This window comes from Capra hircus, chromosome 19 (assembly GCF_001704415.2).
Source record: "Capra hircus breed San Clemente chromosome 19, ASM170441v1, whole genome shotgun sequence".
Classification (NCBI taxonomy): Eukaryota; Metazoa; Chordata; class Mammalia; order Artiodactyla; family Bovidae; genus Capra; species Capra hircus.
Window position 1 is genome coordinate 24920820 of NC_030826.1, and position 22811 is coordinate 24943630.

The window sequence follows — 22811 nt, forward strand, 5'->3', positions numbered from 1 at the left end:
CACCAGCCCTGATGTCAGCGGGCTAGCGAGGCCGACCTCCCACTGAGTCCCAGGGGCTCTGGCACTTGCCCTCCCAGCTCTCCCTCCCCTGGCTCCGACCCTGCTTCCTGGCCCCTTGGTCTGTTCTGGTGCTGGGCTGGGGGCAGGATGTGGGACAAGCCTTCCTGTACCCCCTGCCAATCACCTCATGAAATCAAATCCTGGCCAAGCCCAAACCCCAAAGTCAGGCAACTGAGGTGGGGGAAGTGAGGTCTGGGGAGGGACAGGGACAGGCTCCAGGTCACAGAGCAAGATATGCAGAGACAGGGCTGGAACCCAGGGTCTTGGCTGTGGTCCCAGGGCCCCTTGGGGGCAACAGTCAAATCCAGCCAAGTCTGGGCAGGTCCCCCTGCTTCCAGATCACCCAGAGGCTCCAATCCCCCGGAATTGTGCTTTGAGCTCTCCAGACCATCCCTGTGGCCCTCCAGCAGGAGCCCCTGATGACCATCCCTCCTCCCAGCCCTCTTGACTCCCCTTCTTCTCCCCAGTGACCTTCCTGAGTGGCTCTGTTTTCAGTCATCCCTTAACCATGGTCCCCAGGGCTCTGAGCTGGGAAGGTCCCCCTTTTATTAACAGACCCTTTCTGCATGGTGTCATCCACCCCCACCCCCGCACTGGTGACTCCCACTCCTCCACCTCCAGCCCAGTCCCTCTCCTTATACCCACCTGCCTCCAGCTCCTGCCCTGAAGCTCCCACCCAGTCCCCAGACTCCTGAGGTTCAGCGCTTAAGGGGTGGGTCAGTCCTCTGCAGTCCTGGGCCCACCTGCCTGGGACTGGCCCTTACCCTCTGCACCTGGGTCCCCGCGCATGGGCGTGGGGCCCTCACACATTTGCGTACATGTGTTGGAGCCCATCCTCGGAGAGCAGAGAGCTGTTTCAGCTGTTCATCTATTCCTACAGCTGAAGAGGCAGCTGGCTTTAGAAAGTGCTCTGTGAAAATGTGGGAGTGAATGCCAGGAAAAGGGGGCTCATTGGAGAGGGAGTGGAACCAATAGAATGAGTGGATGGATGGACCCCATGAGCGGGGTCAGAGAGGATACGTTAGAAGGCGTGGTGAACCATGAGGCTCATAGGTGCCACACGGGGGCTGACTCCAAGGTCACATCAGCCTTTGCACTGAGGCAAAGACAGCTGCCGGCCTCACTGGTCACCTCAGCCCTTCAAGCCCCTCTGCCAGGAATGCTCAGGTCAGAAGATCATGGGTCAGGCCAGACCTGTTATCTGCCAGGCAGGCCCCAGTCGGCCCTGCCAAGCCCTCTATGAAGCCTTCAGGTCACTGGGATGGCTAACAGGCCCGGCAGTCCAGCTTTGTAACTGGGGAAGGTGTGGAAAGGGAGCCACACCCCACGCCTCAGGGTCCCCAGATGCAGACACTAACGGGGAGCAGGCTAATAAGGACTCAATGGAGAAATACACTCTAGGACTGGACCCTCCTGGCAAACAAACCATCCCCAGCTCCTCCCCCTTGAATCCTGAAATCCAGCCTCTGCCCTGGAAACCATTGCCTTGTTATGAGATCCACAGGGGCGTGGACGCAGAACTTGCGTTTATCTTTTCCTGCCAGGTTGCTGGGTTTAGGAGCCAAAAGGGGTGCTGAGCGGGGAGGCAGGGGCATGTGGAAGCTGCACAGGAGCCTGGAGTGGGCCAGTCTCGGAGCTCCTAGGCCTCATCTCTAACTAGGACCCCAGAGAAGGGCACCAGGAGCTCTGGGCTCTGCCCCACGGCTCTGCCTGCCTGAAGCGGAGCCACCGGGGCGGAACCTGGAATCCTGAGGCCCCCGGGAGGGAGGACAGAAGAGACTCCTGCCCCCTGGGTCACTCCAACTCCCTCTACCAAACCCTCCTTTAAACTCCATCCCAGGGACACATGTGTATATTTGGGATGTTCCTCTTTCTCTGGTGTATCTGGGGACATGTCTGTGCATGTATCATGCTTGCATATACCTGTGTACTGTGTTGGTGTAGAGGGAAGATGTGGACGGACAGAGTCTATAGTACTTGCACACACAGCTGTACACGTATGCACATATATGGGCACATGTTCAAGCCCTTGTGGTTGGAAGGGGGATTTTTATGCCTTCGCTCATAAATGGTGAATGTGTTTCTAGACACACAAGGGTGCATGCCTGCAGAACGTGTGTCAACAGAGGACGTGCGCATGACTGTGTGTGTATGTGCGTTGCCTACACATGCTCACGTATATCAGATATTTGTGTGTGTCTCGTTGTGTGAGTTTGATCACACATCACATGCCACATTTTCCGCTGTCTCTTTCACCAGACCTGGAAGTGTGTCTCTAGAAGGTACGAATCCTGAGTGCTCTGCAGAGACTCGCATATACAATTCTAAGGGTGGCCCTGACCTGGGGAGGGGGTAAGAGAGTGGAGCTTGCTGTCCACCTGGACCAGCACCGGGCCCTTTTGGTCCCAGCGGAGGAGGAATTTCCCACGAGCCTCTGCTGAGAGACTGGCTGCCCAGAGAACAAACAGCAATCATCCCCGTGTGGAGGGGCTGCCTACTCCTCCCAGCCAAGGCAGGGGCTGTGGAGGGTGTGGAATGGAGACAGCTGCTTCCAGCCCAGATAAGGCCGTGGGGCTCACATTTTCCATTTCCAGGAGCCTCCCCGGCAGGTCCCATCCCCTAAGCTCTGGCCCCATGGCCTGGAGAGGTCTCTGGCTGACCCAGTGCCTTCCCCACCCCCACCACTCTGGGAGCTGCCGTGCCAAGAGGGGAAACTGAGGTGCTGGAAGAGTCAGCACCCCACCAGAGCTTGTCCCAGGCCCCTGGGGACTTGGGGAGGTGGTGTCTGTGGCAGGACTGGCCCAGCCTGGGACCCTCACAGCTAATATCCTGACACTTTTGCCTCTGAAAACCACCCAGTAAGGAGGAGGGGTCTCCTGTCCCTTTAGAACAGCAGTTCCCGTCTGTCTGCTCCATCAGCCTGGCCACCCGCTGCCCAGGGAAACCCCGAGATCCGGAGGAGTGAGCAGTCCTGGTCAGGGATAGAACTGGCCTCGAACTCTGGACTTCTTCTCCTTCTCCCCACCTCTCCACAACATCCTACCCAGAGCCTGTCCCCTCTAACCCTGCCTCGTCGGCCTCTCCTCCCCCTTCCCGGGCTATTTATAGGGCCTGGCTCAATGGCCTCCAGGACTTGAGGAGCCAGAGCTGCAGGGCTGGAGAGCTCACGGGCCTTCCCCAGGGGCCCCAGAGGCTGGGCAGTGTCCGCTTTCAGCCCAGCAAAAGGCCGTGTCACTCAGAGCGAGCAGTGGGGGTGGGGAGGCCAGGCTGAGGCAAGGGCCTGGGCTAGGGTCTGGGCAAGGGGCTCTCTGGAGCCTCTTGCAGTCTGTAGACAAGCCAGGCTCCCCCAGAAGCATTCCTGAGGCTCCTTGGGGCTGGGGTAGGCATGGGGTGTCTCCGAGGGCATGAGACCATCCTTGGGAAGGCCTGGAGAGCCGAGGCCAGCATCCGGACCCACCAGGCGGCCACCTCCCTTGCAAGCCCCCAGAGTCTCCTTTCTGCTCCAGCAGCAGGCGAATAGCTGAGGCTGCCATTCAAGGCCCGTCCAGCACAAGGCACAGACTCTCACATTTCTGCCATTGTGGCTGCTCTGGTCGCCCTGCCCAAAGCATCCTTTCCACTTGCCATCCTGTCTGACAAACTCCTGCTCCTTTTTCAGATCTTCAGAGCCCAGTGTTTTGAGGAAGTTGTTTAATTTTTTTTGGCCATGCAGCCTGGCATGTGGAATCTTAGTTCCCTGACCAGGGATCAAACCCATGCCCCCTACATGGGAAGTGTGGAGTCTTAACCACTGGCTCACCAAGGAAGTCCAGAGCCCGGTTTAAATGCCACCTTCTCTGAGAAGTCATCCTTGGTGAAGCCTGTCAGCCCGCCTGGCTTCCACTCTCTGCCCCACTGTGTCCACTGCGAGGTCCACTCCTGTCCTGGTTCCCTGCTCCAGTGCGGGATTTGTGCTTCTCTGGAGCAGTGATCTCAGTGATCTCAGTTTGGAGCTCCCGAGAGGGCAGAGTCCAGAGCCGCGCAGACCTCAACTCCATCCATCGCCCAGTCCCAGGCCCTGGATGAATGAGGGCAGAACTGGTGATTGAACAGCAAATGGAGATGGAGAGAACCAGCGGGGAAGGAAAGCAGGAAAGACCCCGTCTGTGTCTCCTGAGCCCTGGAGGGACTGCCCGGTGTGCCAGTGGGCAGGAAGGTGGCAGGGGCAGCCCAGGCCAGGTTTTAGGGATGCTGTGCTGCCCTGGGCCGCAGTCAGCTCGGTCACTCTCATTCTTTCCAGATCAAAGTTCCCCCAGGGAACAGCCTGGAACCTGACGCTGGCCCAGCGTGGAGGGGACTGGCTGGTGCTATTCAGGAGGAGGGCACAGGCAGGTAGGGCACCTGTCCCCAGCTCCGGGGTCACCAGGCCAACAGCCCAGGAAGGGGGCTGGACACTTTCACACACCGACTCCAGCTGCAGCCCCGCCCTCAGATGAAGGGCCACATCAGTAGGATGGGAACCCCTGGCTTAGGCCCTTGTCCAGACTCTCCAAGGACACCAAGCCCCTCAGGGCCTTAGTGGCTCCCTGCACTGTCCTCCTATCAGTTCTGTCTCACCCCCATCCCATCCTCCAGCAACTTCCATCTCAGACGTGCTCCAGGTGTATGGTCTGTGTCCCAGCATCTGTGTCTGTTTCTGTACCTTTCTGTCTAGACTCATCATAATTCTCTGTATTTTTTAAAAATATGTATTTATTTGGCTGTGCTGGGTCTCAGTTGTAGCATATGGGATCTAGTTCCCTGACCAGGGTTCAAACCCGGCCCCCTGCATTGGGAGCACAGTCTTAGCCACTGGACAACCAGGGAAGTCCCTCTCTGTATATTTTGTTCTTCCTTCAGTCCTAATTCCTGTCTCTTTTTCCATCTCTGTCTCCCTGGACATGAAGAATGACTATGGAGTGGTGTGTTAGCCCTTCAGTCTGCAGTAAGTAGGTTTTTCCTGCCGCTGGGTCTGGGCTGGGAGAGGATGAGAGAGGACCGAACCCAGTGCCCCTGCTGCAGCCAGCCCTCACTGGTACCCTCGGCTGCTGCGTCTGAGCCAGACCGAACTCAGCCCCACTGCCACGTGAGCAGACAGACAGGAAGTGGGCAGAGCTGGTCTGCGGCAGGAGGCCCATGTCAGTGCGCCAGATCCCTGAGTCTGCCTCTCCTCTGGCCTTCCTCCTCATTCCACTCCTAGCTGTGGGAAGTCACACCACAGCCAGAGGTTGACTTCATGGCCCCCACTCCCATGTGCAAACTGGAGTCACAGGTCTCACACACACACACACACACACACAGCATAGGGGAGTGGCTCAGAGCTTAGGACTCTGTGTCTCAGTAATGTCATGGCTCACTCATCTTTGGACCTCAGTTTCCTTATCTGTAAATGAGGATTTTAATAACAATATTATGGTATCTGTGTCCTAGAATTGTTGTGCATGTGTGCGAAGTTGCCTGGGTCATGTCCGGCTCATTGTGACCCTATGGACTGTAGCCCGCCAGGCTCCTCTAAAGGATTTCCCATGGAAAATCTGACCCAGGGTCAAACGTGCATCTCCTGCACTGCAGGCAGATCCGTTACCGCTAAGCCACCAGGGCGGCCCCCCTAGAATTGTTATGCTCAGTCACTCAGTCCTGTCCAACTCTTTGTGACCCTGTGGACTGTAGTCCGTCAAGCTTCTCTGTCTATGGGCTTTTCCAGGCAAGAATACTGGAGTGGGTTGCCATTTCCTACTCCAGGCGGAATTGTTAATACACATTAAATTTATTCATGTTTGCAAGGTCCTTAAAAACAAAGACCTTATGTCTGGCTCATAGTAAGCACTCTATTTATCTATTTATTAGTTAAATAAAATTAACAAATATGCATGATTGCATGCTTCACACTTGACTCTCAATAAAAATTACAAGTTGCTTTCACCTTTATCCTGTTGCCCTGGGTTGAGCCAGACCCTGGTCACCAGCAGGTCCAAACAAGCCTGATGTGAGTAGTTGTAATTCAGGTCTAGGAAGAACATACAGCTCTGGGCGTGTGCATTTCTCCAGATCTGCTTGTGGAACCACATGTCATTAACAGGATCACACGTGGAGAAGTCACTTCGCTTCTGGTTAAAGACAACTGAAACCATCTCCCTCTGCTCCATACACGTAGACATGAGGACGTGTTTGTAGACAAGAAACGGAGACTACCCCATAAAAGAAAAGACAGGAGCCTGCAGGGAAAGAAGGGGTCGAGGCTGTTCCCAGGGGCTGGGAAGAGAGCAGGGCTGAAGGTGGATGGTGTGGGCCACGGTGTAAATGCTAAGCCAGGCTGGGATCTCAGCCTGGCTGGTGTCAGGAACTGGGTTGCCAGTTGTGATGGTAAAGCAGAGCAGCTCTGTCCATCCTTCAAGGTGGCGGCAAAAACTGAAGTGGCATGCCTATGGTTCGGCCTGCAGCAGAGCCACTAGGCTCAAAGGGATTGTCCTAGAAATGTGTCATCCTCATGAGGTTGAGGGCCCACAAGTGGACACTTCTGAGAAAACCCTGGTGTGGAGCCCAGCCAGACCCAGACCAAGCTGAGGCCACTAGCATATGGCCTTGGGTTTTTGAGAATCTCCAGATAACCTCAGAAGGTTCCCCTGGAACTGAGCCCGAACTGCCCACAGCAGAGACCTCAACATCACACCCATCGTGGTTTGGTCTTCATCCCTCACTCTCCCTGGTGTCTCTCTCCAGCTTCCTGCCAGGATTTCCCAGACTGACCTTCTAAAACAAGAGTCCTTATATCAAGCTTTGCTTTTAAGAGGATTCTACGTCTATGGGGTCGCACAGAGTCGGACATGACTGAAGCGACTTAGCAGTAGCAGCAGCAGCTATGACACTGAGTTTCTTGTCTTCTTCAGAAGGATCATAGAGATGTAGATGGGTTTTTTTAATTGAGAAAAATTTTATATTCATTAAATACATTCTGCAGATGTAAAATCAGTGGTTTTAATACAACACAATGGTGTGCAACCACCACCACTATCTAATTCCAGAACATTTTCATCACTTCAAGCAGAAATCCTATATCCATTAGCAGCCATTCCCCAATTTTATCACTAATCTACTTTCTGTCTCTATGAATTTTTCCATTCTGTACATTTAATATATTTGTTGTTTTTCAATTGCTCAGTCATGTCCAACTCTTTGCGACCCCATGGACTGAAGCGTGCCGGGCTTCCCTGTCCTTCACCATTAATATATTCGGTTGGCCAAAAAGTTCATTTACGTTTTTCTGTCCCGTACATAGAATGATACAACACGTGCTCTTATGTGACTGGTTTCTTCCATCGGCATGTTTCCAAGGTTCCTCCACGCAACATGCATTGTGGCCCTTCACTCCTTTTTATGGCTGAATGATATTCCGTCATATGGCAGAGCAAAATAAGAAGAGCAGGTCTGAGCTGCAAGATAGTTTGATAATCAGTGGTAACAAAAACATGTCAGTTAGAAATACGGGAGTAAATATTTTAAAAATCAGCTTCGGAGTAAGTAAGAAAGTGATTGTCCACAGAGAAGAGGAAACAGAAAAAAAGGGACAACATACAGATCTTTTTCTAAACAAGACTCGAAGGGAACTATCTCATTCTTTATGTGCATGTATAGCAAATGGAAATAAAAACTAAAATAAGGAAAAAAGCATGATAAGTAGAAAATACAAAATAAGATATAAAAATAAGTCCAGATACACAGTTCATTTAAATGGCTTTAAATTACCTGTTAAGAAAACCAAGCCCTTCAGAATGGATAAAATCCAATTCTTATTCTATTAACAAAATCCAATCGTCTTCCATGAACACACCTAAGAAACAACTGGGGCTTCCCCAAAGTCGCCGAGGGTAAAGAATCCACCTACAATGCAGGAAGTACAGGAGGTGGGTTCAATCCTTGGGTCAGGAAGATCCCCTGGAGGAGAATATGGCAACCCACTCTAGGATGCTTGCATGAAAAATCCTATGGACAGAAGAGCCTGGCAGGCTACAGTCCAAAGGGTTGCAAAGGGGACAGACACGACTGAGTGACTGAGCATGAGCCCGAAGAAGCAACTACGACATGGAATTGCTGACATAGGAAGGCTGGGGAAAAAAAAAACATCCTTCCCAAGCAAGAACAAAAGAAACAGGAAAGCTGGTGGGGCAGTGGCGGCGTCAGGAGATACAGGCAGGCCTTGCGGTTCACAGTGACTGTGGTGTGGTGGGGTTACTTTATGCAGCAAGGTCGAGAAGGCCTGTCCAAAGGTGAAATTCGTGTTGAGACCTATAAAGTAAGACGGTAGCTAAGAGCCGTGTGGGAAAGAACATTCCAGGCAGCAGGAGCAGCACGAGCAAAACAGCGTGAGCCTGGATCCAGTCTGGAGTGTTGAAGAGCTGAGAGGCCGGTGAGGCTGGAGAAGAGCGCAGAGATGGGCGCAGCCTTGAGCAGTCAGACCAAGAGGGCGGTGAGGGGGCGGGGCCAACGAGGGGCGGGGCCAGGTGAAGCGTGGCTCCGGGTGCAGTGGTGCAGGTGTGAGAGCTCTGGGAGGTTTCAAGCAGGGGGAGGACCGGGTTTACTTTACTGCCACGTGGAAGGTGGATTTTAACAGGGCCAGCGTGGAGGTGGGGATTGCAGTTAGGTGTGTACCTAATTCAACCCTGAAGCGGGGAACGCCAAAACTGGAAGAACTACAAGGAGAAATTAAGAAATCTATTAATCACGGCCGGCGGTTTTAAACTCGGAGTGAAGGAGCGTCTCTCAGCCCTGCCCGTGTTGCTCCGTGGCTCCCACTTTCTCCCCAGCCCTCCGCGGCCATCCCTCACACGCCTTACGCCACGTCTTCATGTCACCTCCCTTTCTTCCCAATCCTCCAGCCCCTCTGTGTCCCCGAATGTCCTTGCTGGTTCTCTCAGGTCCTAACATCCGTCCAATGACTCCCGCCCCCCTCCAGCTTTCCTGGCCTCTCCAGGGCCCTCCTAATTCACCTCTTTCCTCCTACATTCCCCCACCCCCGTTTGGAATCTCAGCCCCTCCCATCCCCCTGGTTTCTTCCACTTCCTGTCTCTCTCTGGCAACTCAAATCCCCAAACCATCCCCAGTTCTGCTTCATAGCTCGCCGAGTCCCTGCCTCACCTCCCAGACTCTCAGTTGTTTTAGCCCCGGCCCAGAGCCCCACCAACTTCCTCCCATTTCCCGAGTCCCTCTGGGTCTCCTGCTTTGGTCCAGTCTGGTTGGAGACTCATTGTCTAGTTCCTTGTGTGGGGCTAGGTGCATCTTTATTTATTTCCCATTATTTCCCACTTCCTAGAGGGGCCCTCAAGCCCCCTGCTTATTTAACTTATTTGCAGAGTACATCATGAGAAACGCTGGGCTAGATGAAGCACAAGCTGGAATCAAGATTGCCAGGAGAAATGTCAGTAACCTCAGATACGCAGTGACACCATCTTTATGGCAGAAAGCAAAGAAGAACTAAAGAGCCTCTTGATGAAAGTGAAAGAGGAGAGTGAAGCAAAGAACTAAAGAGCCTCTTGATGAAAGTGAAAGAGGAGAGTGAAAAAGTTGACTTAAAACTAAACATTCAGAAAACTAAGATCATGGCATCTGGTCCCATCACTTCATGGCAAACAGATGGGGAAACAGTGACAGACTTTTTTTGAGGGGCTCCAAAATCACTGCAGATGGTGACTGCAGCCATGAAATTAAAAGACACTTAGTCCTTGGAAGTATGCTATCTAGGTAGACAGCATATCAAAAAGCAGAGACATTACTTTGCCAACAAAGGTCCATCTAGTCAAAGCTATGGTTTTTCCAGTAGTCATGTTTGGATGTGAGAGTTGGACTGTAAAGAGGCTGAGCACCGAAGCACTGATGCTTTAGAACTGTGGTGTTGGAGAAGACTCTTGAGAGTCCATTGGACTGCAAGGAGATCCAACCAGTTCACCCTAAAGGAAATCAATCCTGCATGGATGAATGAATATTGCAAGGACTGATGCTGAAGCAGAAACTCCAATACTTTGGCCACCTGATTTGAAGAACTGACTCATTTGAAAAGACCCTGGTGCTGGGAAAGATTGAAGGCAGGAGGAGTAGGGGACAACAGAGGATGAGATGGCTGGATGGCATCAGTGACTCAAACTCCGGGAGTTGGTGATGGACAGGGAGGCCTGGCCTGCTGCAGTCCATGGGGTGGCAAAGAGTCGGACATGACTGAGTGACTGAACTGAACTGAGAGGGGCCCTTGGGGCTTCCTAGGTGGTGCAGTAGTAAACAATCAGCCTGCAATGTAGGAGATGCAGGAGGTGCTGTTTCGATCCCTGGGTCGGGAATATCCCCCCCTTGGAGGAGGAAATGGCAACCCACTCCAGTATTCTTGTCCTGGGAAATCCCATGGACTGAGGAACCTGGCACACTGCAATCCATGGGATCGCAAAGAATCAGACACAACTGAGTGTGCACAGTCACACACAAACACACACACAGAGGCCTTTTCATGGAGACTCAGTTGACCCGATATTAGTAAACCACCCACATCTTTTCATGCCACCTTCAGCGACCCCTGGACCCAGAGAGGAGGAAATGCAAGATCCCCCAGGTTACCTTTCATTTCCCATCACAAGCAGGATGAGAGCCTGCTGACCACAGGGTGGGGGCAGGGCCCACCCTGGCAGTCAGGGAGCTCCTAGTCCAGCCAGGGGTGGGTCCCAGCAGCTGTCAGGGCACGGACCCAGCCAGAGCTTGGGGCCTGCTGCAGCAGGTGGTTATGGAGGGAGTCCAGCGGGATCTGGTTTTGGTAGGGCTATGATTTGTGAAGAGGACCAGCCCTGGCCACGCCCCTTTCCCATGTCTCCTATCTCCCACCTCCTGGGAACTCCTCCCAGCACATCCATCTCTTCTCAGACCTCCAGGCCTTCTCAGCCCCACCCATCCTCTCTGTTTACCGCCTCCTGAGAAACCTGTGTGCAGGTCAAGAAGCAACAGTTAGACCTGTGGAACAACAGACTGGTTGCAAATCGGGAAAGGAGTACATCAAGGCTGTATATTGTCACCCTGCTTATTTAACTTATTTGCAGAGTACGTCATATGAAATGCTGGGCTGGATGAAGCACAAACTGGAGTCAAGATTGCCAGGAGAAATATCAATAACCTCAGATATGCAGATAACACCACCCTTATGGCAGAAAGTGAAGAGGAACTAAAAAGCCTCTTGATGAAAGTGAAAGAGGAGAGTGAAAAAGTTGGCTTAAAACTCAACATTCAGAAAACGAAGATCATGGCATCTGGTCCCATCACTTCATGGGAAATAGATGGGGAAACAGTGGAAACAGTGTCAGACTTTATTTTGGGGGGCTCCAAAATCACTGCAGATGGTGACTGCAGCCATGAAATTAAAAGACACTTGCTTCTTGGAGGAAAAACTATGATCAACCTAGACAGCATATTCAAAAGCAGAGACATTACTTTGCCAACAAAGGTCCATCTAGTCAAAGCTATGGTTTTTCCAGTAGTCATGTTTGGATGGGAGAGTTGGACCATAAAGAAAGCTGAGCAGTGAAGAACTGATGCTTTTGAACTATGGTGTTAGAGAAGACTCTTGAGAGTCCCTTGGACTGCAAGGAGATCCAACCAGTCCATCCTAAAGGAAATGAGTCCTGAATATTCATTGGAAGGACTGATGCTGAAGCAGAAACTCCAATACTTTGGCCACCTGATTTGAAGAACTGACTCATTTGAAAAGACCCTGGTGCTGGGAAAGATTGAAGGTGGGAGGAAAAGGGGACAACAGAGGATAAGATGGTTGGATGGCATCACCAACTCGATGGACAAGAGATTGAATAAGCTCTGGGAGTTGGTGATGGACAGGGAGGCCTGGTGTGCTGCAGTCCATGGGGTCACAGAGAGTTGGACACAACTGAGTGACTGAACTGAACCGATCCTCCCAGTCCCTCCAATCTTCCACAGGGTTTCCTAGTCTCTGCTCCACCCGCATTTCCCCTCGCATCCCTGCCATTTCCCCCAATGCTCCACACTTGCCTTCTGTAAGGCCAGGGGACTGGGATCCCAGAGGACTTCGTTAAGAACTGATGTGCTCATGTGTAACAGGAAGCTACTCAAGGCGAGGGAAAGGACCACCACACAGGAGCCAAATGTTTCTGAGGCTCACGCAGGAGTAGGAATAGCCCCTGTTTCCACCTGTCAAAATGGAGAGAACTCCTAATACACCAAGCATTGGGTAGAGTCTTCAGATGGGTCACGCGTGTATTGCAACAAAATGAAACGCGACCCATAGAATAGGAGAAAATATTTGCAAACCATGTATCTGATAAGGAGTTAATATCCAAAAAAAGATAAGGGATGTATGCAACTCAGTAGCAAAAAACCCAAATAACCCAACTGTAAAATGGGCAAAGGACCTGAATAGAATTTTTTCCAAGGAAGACATACAAATGGCCAACATGAAAAGATGCTTGAGATCACTAATTATTAGAGAAATGCAGGTCAAAACCACAGTAAGATACCATCTCACACCTGTTACGATGTCTGTTATCAAAACGACTTGAGACAACCAGTGCTGATGAGGATGCTGAAAAAAGTGAATTCTAGCACTCTGTTGGTGGGAATGTAAACTGGAACAGTCACTATGGAAAACAGTACGGAGGTTCCTTTAAAAATTAAAAATAGAACTATACTATGACCCAGCAATCTCACTTCTGGGAGATTCATATGCAAAGAAATGAAAGCACTATCTTTAAGAAATAACTGTACTCCTGTGTCATCGCAGCACTATTCATGGTCGCTGAGACATAGAAAGAAAGTAGGTCTCTGTTGACAGATGAATGGATAAAGAAAATTTCACACACACACACGCACACCATGAAATATTATTCAGTCTTAACAAAGAACGAAGTCCTGCCGTTTACAGATTCATGGATGAACCTGAAGGGCATTATGCTAAATGGAATAAGCCAGACAGATATAGACAAGAACTGTATGATATCACTTATGCATTAAGAAAAAAAAAAAAAGAAGACAGAATAGAATGGGCTTCCCTGGTGGCTCAGTTGACAAAGAATCCGCCTGCAATGCAGGAGACCTGGGTTTGATTCCTGGGTTGGGAAGATCCCTGGAGAAGGGCATGGCCACCCATTCCAGTATTCTGGCCTGGAAAATTCCATGGACAGAGGAGCCTGGCAGGCTACAGTCCATGGGGTGGCAGAGAGTCGGACACGACTGAGTGACTTTCACTTTCACAGAATAGAATGGTGGTTGCTAGTGGCTGGAGAGAGGGGGAAATGGGGAGAGGCTGGTAAAAGGGTACAAACTTTCAGTTGTAAGATAGTTAAGTTTTGAGGATCTAATGTACAGCATGGTGACTATAGTAGATCACACAGTTTCTATATTTAGTCTCATAGCAAATCTTAAGCTTTCTCACATACACACCAAAAAGATAATTATGTGAGGTGATGAAAGTGAAAGTGAAGCTTGCTCAGTCGTGTCCGATTCTTTGTGATCCCATGGATTGTACAGTCCGTGGAATTCTCCAGGCCAGAATACTGGAGTGAGTAGCCTTTCCCTTCTCTGGGGGATCTTCCCAAGCCAGGGATCGAACCCAGGTCTCCTGCATTGCAGATGCATTCTTTACCAGCTGAGCCAGAAGGGAAGCCTATTTGAGGTGACCGTATGTTGATCAACTTGACTGGGAGAATCGTTTCACAGTTTCCATGTATATCAAATAATGTACCCTTCAGTTCAGTTCAGTTGCTCAGTCGTGTCCGACTCTTTGCAACCCCATGAATTGCAGCACGCCAGGCATCCCTGTCCATCACCATCTCCCAGAGTTCACTCAGACTTGCATCCATTGAGTCCGTGATGCCATCCAGCCATCTCATCCTTGGTCGTCTCCTTCTTCTCCTGCCCCCAATCCCTCCCAGCATCAGAGTCTTTTCCAATGAGTCAACTCTTCTCATGAGGTGGCCAAAGTACTGGAGCTTCAGCTTTAGCATCATTCCTTCCAAAGAAATCCTAGGGTTGATCTCCTTCAGAATGGACTGGTTGGATCTCCTTGCAGTCCAAGGGATACTCAAGAGTCTTCTCCAACACCACAGTTCAAAAGCATCAATTCTTTGGCGCTCAGCCTTCTTCACAGTCCAACTCTCACATCCATACATGACCACAGGAAAAACCATAGCTTTGACTAGACGGACCTTATTCGGCAAAGTAATGTCTCTGCTTTTGAATATACTATCTAGGTTGGTCATAACTTTTCTTCCAAGGAGTAATATTTCAGCTTAGTTTGTCAATTACACCTCTGTGAAGCTGGTGAGGAAGGGAATAGAGGCAGAGCTAATTCATCATAGAGTAAAGTCTGCCTATCCTAACAAAGCATAAAAAAAATCTCTGAAAGGATAAACAGAGTCACAAATTAGTTAACTGCATGCCAGAACAAAATCCAACACTTTTTCAAGAAATACAATACAACGCAGCAAATAAAATTCAACAACGTAAAATTCACCAGATTTAGCACCCATTGGAGAAGGCAATGGCAGTCCACTCCAGTACTCTTGCCTGGAAAATCCCATGGACGGAGGAGCCTGGTAGGCTGCAGTCCATGGGGTCACTAAGAGTCGGACACGACTGAGCGACTTCACTTTCACTTTTCACTTTCCTGCATTGGAGAAGGAAATGGCAACCCACTCCAGTGTTCTTGCCTGGAGAATCCCAGGGATGGGGGAGCCTGGTGGGCTGCCATCTCTGGGGTCACACAGAGTCGGACACGACTGAAGTGGCTTAGCAGCAGCAGCAGCAGCACCCATTAGAAAATCACAGGACATGTAACAAAACACAAAAATCGGACACATACTTAGAACAACCAAGCCACAAACAGACCCAGAAATGACAGAGATGATGGGATTAGTAGTTAAGGACTTTAAAACCATTATTTTAAATGTTAAGACTATAATCAAGGAAATTTTGGGCCCGATGAACTATGGACGGAAGTTCGTGACATTGTACAGGAGACAGGGATCAAGACCATCCCCATGGAAAAGAAATGCAAAAAAGCAAAATGGCTGTCTGGGGAGGCCTTATAAAGAGCTGTGAAAAGAAGAGAAGTGAAAAGCAAAGGATAAAAGGAAAGATATAAGCATCTGAATGCAGAGTTCCAAAGAATAGCAAGAAGAGATAAGAAAGCCTTCCTCAGCAATCAATGCAAAGAAACAGAGGAAAACAACAGAATGGGAAAGACTAGAGATTTCTTCAAGAAAATTAGAGATACTAAGGGAACATTTCATGGAAAGATGGGCTCAATAAAGGACAGAAATTGTATGGACCTAACAGAAACAGAAGATATTAAGAAGAGGTGGCAAGAATACACAGAAGAACTGTACAAAAAAGATCTTCACGACCGAGATAATCATGATGGTGTTATCACTCACCTAGAGCCAGACATCCTGGAATGTGAAGTCAAGTGGGCCTTAGAAAGCATCACTACGAACAAAGCTAGTGGAGGTGATGGAATTCCAGTTGAGCTGTTTGAAATCCTGAAAGATGATGCTATGAAAGTGCTGCACTCAATATGCCAGCAAATTTGGAAAACTCAGCAGTGGCCACAGGACTGGAAAAGTTCAGTTTTCATTCCAATCCCAAAGAAAGGCAATGCCAAAGAATGCTCAAACTACCGCACAACTGTACTCATCTCACACTACTAAAGTAATGCTCAAAATTCTCCAAGCCAGGCTTCAGCAATACGTGAACTGTGAACTTCCAGATGTTCAAGCTAGTTTTAGAAAAGGCAGGGGAACCAGAGATCAAATTGCCAACATCCGCTGGACCATGGAAAAAGCAAGAGAGTTCCAGAAAAACATCTATTTCTGCTTTATTGACTATGGCAAAGCCTTTGACTGTGTGGATCACAATAAACTGTGGAAAATTCTGAAAGAGATGGGAATACCAGACCACCTGACCTGCCTCTTGAGAAATCTGTATGCAAGTCAGGAAGCAACAGTTAGAACTGGACATGGAACAACAGACTGGTTCCAAATAGGAAAAGGAGTACATCAAGCCTGTATATTGTCACCCTCCTTATTTAACTTATATGCAGAGTACAACATGAAAAACACTGGACTGGAAGAAACACAAATTGGAATCAAGATTGCTGGGAGAAATATCAATAACCTCAGATATGCAGATGACACCACCCTTATGGCAGAAAGTGAAGAGGAGCTAAAAAGCTTCTTGATGAAAGTGAAAGAGGAGAGTGAAAAAGTTGGCTTAAAGCTCAACATTCAGAAAATGAAGATCATGGCATCCGGTCCCATCACTTCATGGGAAATAGATGGGGAAACAGTGGAAACAGTGTCACACTTTATTTTTTGGGGCTCCAAAATCACTGCAGATGATGATTGCAGCCATGAAATTAAAAGACGCTTACTCCTTGGAAGGAAAGTTATGACCAACCTAGATAGCATATTCAAAAGCAGAGACATTACTTTGCCAACAAAGGTCCATCTAGTCAAGGCTATGGTTTTTCCTGTGGTCATGTATGGATGTGAGAGTTGGACTGTGAAGAAAGCTGAGCACCGAAGAATTGATGCTTTTGAACAGTGGTGTTGGAGAAGACTCTTGAGTATCCCTTGGACTGCAAGGAGATCCAACCAATCCATTCTAAAGGAGATCAGTGCTGGGTGTTCTTTGGAAGGAATGATGCTAAAGCTGAAGCTCCAGTGCTTTGGCCACCTCATGAGAAGAGCTGACTCATTGGAAAAGACTCTGATGCTGGGAAGGATTGGGGGCAGGAGGAGAAGGGGACGACAGAGGATGAGATGGCTGGATGGCATCACCAACTCGATGGACATGAGTTTGGATAAACTTCGGGGGTTGGTGATGGACAGGGAGGCCTGGCGTGCTGCAATTCATGGGGTTGCAGAGTCGGACACGACTGAGCGACTGAACTGAACTGAACTGAACTGAAGGAGGAAAAGAAAAGATATACAAAAGAGACCAAAATGGAACTTCTAAAGTTGAAATACATAGTATCCAAAATGAAACATACACTGGATGGGCTTAAGAGCAGATGGGATACTACAGAAGAAACGATCATTTGACTGTGATCGTTTGAAGAAATTGCAATTATAAGCTACCCAAGATAAAGCATTACAGGAAAAGACAATGAAAAAGAAGTGAGCAGAGTCATGGTGGGCTGTAGGACAATATCAAGCAATATAACATATTCCAATTACAAACTGGAATCCCAGAAGAGGCAAAAATTAAACAGAAAAAATATTTGAATAAATCGTGGCTTAAAGTTTTCCAAATTAGATGGAGACTGTAAAAGCTTAGACTATAAATGCATAGAATCTCAACAAAACCCAAGCAAAGAAACAAAGAAAACCACACTAAGGCTGATCACAGTCAGATTTGTCAATATCAATAATAAAAAGAAAATCTTCAATGTTGCCGAAGAAATTAAACTTCTAATCAAGATAGAATAATAAGGATTGGATTTACTCTTACTGAAATAAGGATGACTCTCTTGGCACGGACTATTTAGATGGCAAAAAGCAAAATGATAAATGGAATTTTGTGAAAAGTAAAAAATTCTGATCTACAAAAGATGTCATTAAGAAAAACGAAAAGGCAAGTCATATTTGCAAAACATATTATCCAGTAAAGGACTTATGTGTAGAATGTACAAGGAATTCTTAAAGCTCAATAAAAGCAGCTTACTTTTTTTCATAGACAAAAGGTTTGAACAGACACTAGACCAATGAAGATACATGAATGGATAATAAGCAAATAAAATGACATGTCAGCGAAGAAGATACATGAGTGGATAATAAGCAAATAAAATGATGCTCAACAATATTAGACCTTAGGGAAATACAAATTAAAACCACACGGAATAGAAGTGAGTGGTGGGGCCAGCTGACAATAAAGGTGCTGAGAGGCTGTGTGCAGAGCAAGTTGGACTTGGATCTCAGCTAAAGGACAATATTCCAGTTACTGAATTTTCAGTAAATGGACCTTCTTCAAAAAAAGGTTTTTCCCTTGTGTGAGAAATGAACTTTTGCCTAGTCATTCTCTTGAATTACCAGAAAAAAACCTTCCAGTTCAACCAAGATAAAATGAATTTTTCCACACCGAGAAACATCTGGGGTCTATTTGCTCCACTAAAATTGCACATGGAATTCAAAGCAATGCAGCAGGTTCTGCACCTTCCATTTCTTCCAAGCTCAAACCTTTCAGTGGATATTTGAGGAATAATGATGAGGCTATTGGATTTGAAAATATTTTTAATGACATATCACAAAGGGAACTAATGGGAAAACTACCCTTGATGATGGAATATAAACTTGATTTCCTGTGATACAGTGTGTGCTGTTCATGAGAACAGAGGAGCTGCATTTTACTTACAGTAGCTGTCTATTTAGTATAAGTTGATGTGTGCAACATTGAAAGTACTGACACATGGGGAAAACCCCACATACACATACCCCAGAGTGGATAAAATCTTAATAACTGACAATACTAAGAGTTGTCAAAAAAGCAGAGCAACTGGAACTTGCATTCATTGCTGTTGGGAATGCAAAATGGTGCAGTCACTCTGGAACATGATTTGGTAGTATGTTTATATGTGTATATATGTATCAAGTTAACTGTATACTTATCACGAGACCCAGAAATCCCACCTTAGATATTAACAGGAACAAAAGCATGTATCCACACAAAGACTTGTACATAAATGTTTACAGCTGCTATATTCATAATGATAAAAATTTGAAAACAAGCCAATTCCATCAATGAATAAATAAATTGTAGTATATGGATACAACGGACACTGCTCAACTATAGAAAGAAATAACTAGCAATACAGGCAACAATATGAGTGCTTGTCCCAAGTTTTATGCTACGTGAAAGCAAATATGAGTGATTACTTGTGTGATTCCGTTTATAATCTGTAAATACTCAAAACATGATTCCTTTGGTGGAGGCAAACGTCCAGGGATAGAAATCAGACTGGTAGCTGCTAAGGGCCAGAAGTAAGGGGTGAGGCAAGGGCACAACAAACCTTTTCAGTCGACGGAAATGTTCTTTATCCTGATCATGGTGTCGCTAGATGATGATATATAGTAAAACTGGTGAACTTTACTTTGTGTAAATTTCACCCCCAATGAATCTGATTTTTCGAATAGAATGCATGACAAATTTGTCGGCCACCACTGATTTTGATGGTGAAGGGAAGACAGTTTGCTGCACTAGAAACTGGCTCTCCTAAGACCTGCTGAGAGAAAAGGATATGAGACTTTCCTGTGGATTAGACGTGAGCCATGGGAGAGGAATTGATGTTTTTCAACTGCGGTGTTGGAGAAGACTCTTGAAAGACCCTTGGACAGCATGAAGATCAAACCAGTCAATCCTAAAGGAAATCAGTCCTGAATATTCATTGGAAGGACTGTTGCTGAAGCTGAAGCTCCAATACTTTGACTACCTATTGAAAAGAACTAACTCATTGGGCAAGACCCTGATGCTGGGAAAGATTGAAGGCAGGAGGAGAAGGGGACGACAGAGGACGAGATCCAAATGGCATCACCGACTGGATGGATAGGAGTTTGAGCACGCTCCCGGAGTTGGTGATGGACAGGGAAACCTGGCGTGTTGCAGTCCATGGGGTCGCAAAGATTCCGACACGACTGAGCGACTGAACTGAATGGGGAGAGCGGCTGGAGGAGCGCACGGCGACCCACTCCAGTATTCTTGCCTGGAGAATCCCATGGACAGAGCAGCCTGGTGGGCTGCAGTCCAGTGGGTAGTAAAGAGTCAGACATGACTGAAGCGACTTAGCACGCACACGCAGAGGGCACCTCTACGCAGAGGGAAAGCTTGCATAGAGCGGTAATATTAATAAAAACCTGTCCAGGAGCGCCACCTGGAGGGGAGCTGAGACTTAGCAGCAAGAAGCTGAAGCCTAAGGCTACCTGTGGGCCTAGGGTAAGGGGTCCCTACAGACCAAGGGTGAGACTTGTGGGTGAGAGACCCCGGTAATGATGTGGGCTGCAGGGTTGGGAAGAACTTTCAAGAGTCACTAGATGAAGAGTCAGCTTTCTACACATAGCAAGCCTGGGGAGATGTGTGGCAGGTCACCCAGAACTAGTTAGAATTTGATTTTTAAAAAATTTTATTAGTATTCTTTTTGGCTGTACCACAGGGCATACGGCATGACCAGGCATGGATTCCGAGCCAGGGATAGAACCCCACCAGAGTTCCAGAGTTCCCTGACCAGGGATAAAAACGGAGCCCCCGGCCCTGGGAATCTTAACCACTGGTCTGCCAGGGAGGTCCCCAAAGCTGATTTTTAGAGTAGAACGCGTGACAGGCTTGCTCCTCTCTCCCCTATTTCAACCCCGGAGGAAGCAAAAGCAGCCCAGTGAGTGAGTAAGGAAGAGGATCTTAGGATGTGTGAGCAGAGGGGGAGGGGAAGCAACATTCATCCCCCACACAGAGTCCCTCCCACATACAGAGGCACAGACTCACAAACCCCCCCCACCCCCGCCCTCCCCTGCACATCCCACCCCCACCCCCCGCTGTGTGCTGTCTATCCAAAATAGATGGCGGAGATGTTTTTAACCTTAAATAAACTTTTCTTTTTTGTTGTTGGTTTTTTGGCTTGTACTCTTTGTACATCTTTTTAAAAAATTAATTTATTTTTTATTGAAGGATAATTGCTGTACAGAATTTTGTTGTTTTCTGTCAAATCTCATCATGAATCAGCCACAGGTATACATATATCCCCTCCCTTTTGAACCTCCCTCCCATCTCCCTCCCCATCTTACCCCTCTAGGTTGATACAGAGCCCCTGTTTGAGTTTCCTTAGCCATACAGCAAATTCCCATTGGCTATCTATTTTACATATGATAGTGTAAGTTTCCATGTTACTCTTTCCATACATCTCACCCTCTCCTCCCCTTTGTACATCTTTTATTGTGGTAAAATACACATAACATCCAATTTCTCATTTAACCATTAAAAAATGTAGGATTCAGCAGGACCGAATTGTTGTGTACCCAGTTGGGTATTGGCGTTTACTCATCTCCAGAACCCTTTCATCAAGCCCAACTGAAACCCCATGTCTGCTAAACAAGAACGCCCCCTATCCCTACCCCCTGCCCCTGCCCCCAGGAAGCACCATTCTACCCTCCGTCTCTGTGAATCTGACCACTCTGTATGGGTCTCAAAACTGCGATTACTGAAATGAGACTTTGATAACTTGAAGTGACCCTGGAAATTTTGCCAGTGCAGTGTCCAGAAAAGACATGGGCCTTCCCACTATTCGATTCAAAGGGGTGATGATGAACCAGCCCCAGAGAACAAGTCCAAATGGGGATTGGCTGTTCTCTGATTTCCTTGACCACCATGAAAGGAAACTCTGGTCTTCAGCATCTGGGACCCTGAAGGAAGCAGGCAGATACTGGCTCCTGCCTGCTGGGGTCGCTTATCCGGGTGGCTGGTCTTGGATGGGGCTTGGGGTCAGGATGGTGGCCAGGAGGCCACTAGGGGGCGCAGCAGGGAGGTTGATGAGCCCCAGAATCAGAGGGGCCTCAGGGGCCCAAGTCAGAAGCCTGTCTGCAAGGAGAGCCCTGCAGCTTGCTTTTTTTCACTTAGCACGTCTTGAAGGGTGTCCATGTCAAGACATGAAGACCCACCTCTGTCTTTAAATTGCTGCATGATGCAGAATTACCAGCACTTAGGTTTCCCAGGTGGCTCACATGGTAAAGAATCTGCTCGTAACGTAGGAGACCTGGGTTCGATACCCGGGTGAGGCAGATGGAGAAGGGCATGGCTACCCACTCCAGTTGCTTTGCCTGGAGAATCCCATGGATGGAGGAGCCTGCTGGGCTACAGTCCACGGGTCACAAAGAGGCCGACACGACTGAGCAAGCATCACTTCCACTTTCAGGTCACCGATTCCCAAGCTGGTGGAATTTATGGTTGATTATACTTTTCTGCTTGGAGAAGGCAATGGCACCCCACTCCAGTACTCTTGCCTGGAAAATCCCATGGACGGAGGAGCATGGTAGGCTGCAGTTCATTGGGTCGCAAAGAGTCGGACACGACCGAGCGACTTCTCTTTCACTTTTCACTTTCATGCATTGGAGAAAGAAATGGCAACCCACTCCAGTGTTCTTGCCTGGAGAGTCCCAGGGATGGGGGATCCTGGTGGGCTGCCGTCTCTGGGGTCACACAGAGTCGGACATGAATGAAGCGACTTAGCAGCATACTTTTCTGCTATTAGCTGTTACTTCATATAAACATATGTCATTCTTCTTGGACCTGGGTTTCTCTAAAGTTGCTTAATTATTCAGTCACAGGCAGGTCATCCTATCACTCATTATGTCACTCATTACATGGGTGAGTGACAAGGTTAGATTGTGACTTAGAAGGGTTTAAAATGTCATACAAGAGAAATATCTTTTGGAAATGACCTTTTGAAATGGAACAGTTAGACCACCTCTAGAGCTGTCATCACGGGTGGCCCAGGTCACATTCGTTCAGTGGGCTGGACAACATGGAGTGGAAGAACTTGGGGAGGAAGAAAAGCAGCTTCTATGCTGGACGATATGGTCACCCTTAGATTATAATAACGTGCATATTGTTACTATAACCACTGTTCTGTGTGTCTGTTTATTCCTCACCACTGTATTTTATTCCTCACTGCTGTCTAATTAGTTGACAATGCTATT

General features: G+C 48.3%; 1 pseudogene; it reads left to right on the top strand.

Moving 5' to 3' along the window:
* Nucleotides 8507-18439, top strand: LOC102181991 (annotated as a pseudogene).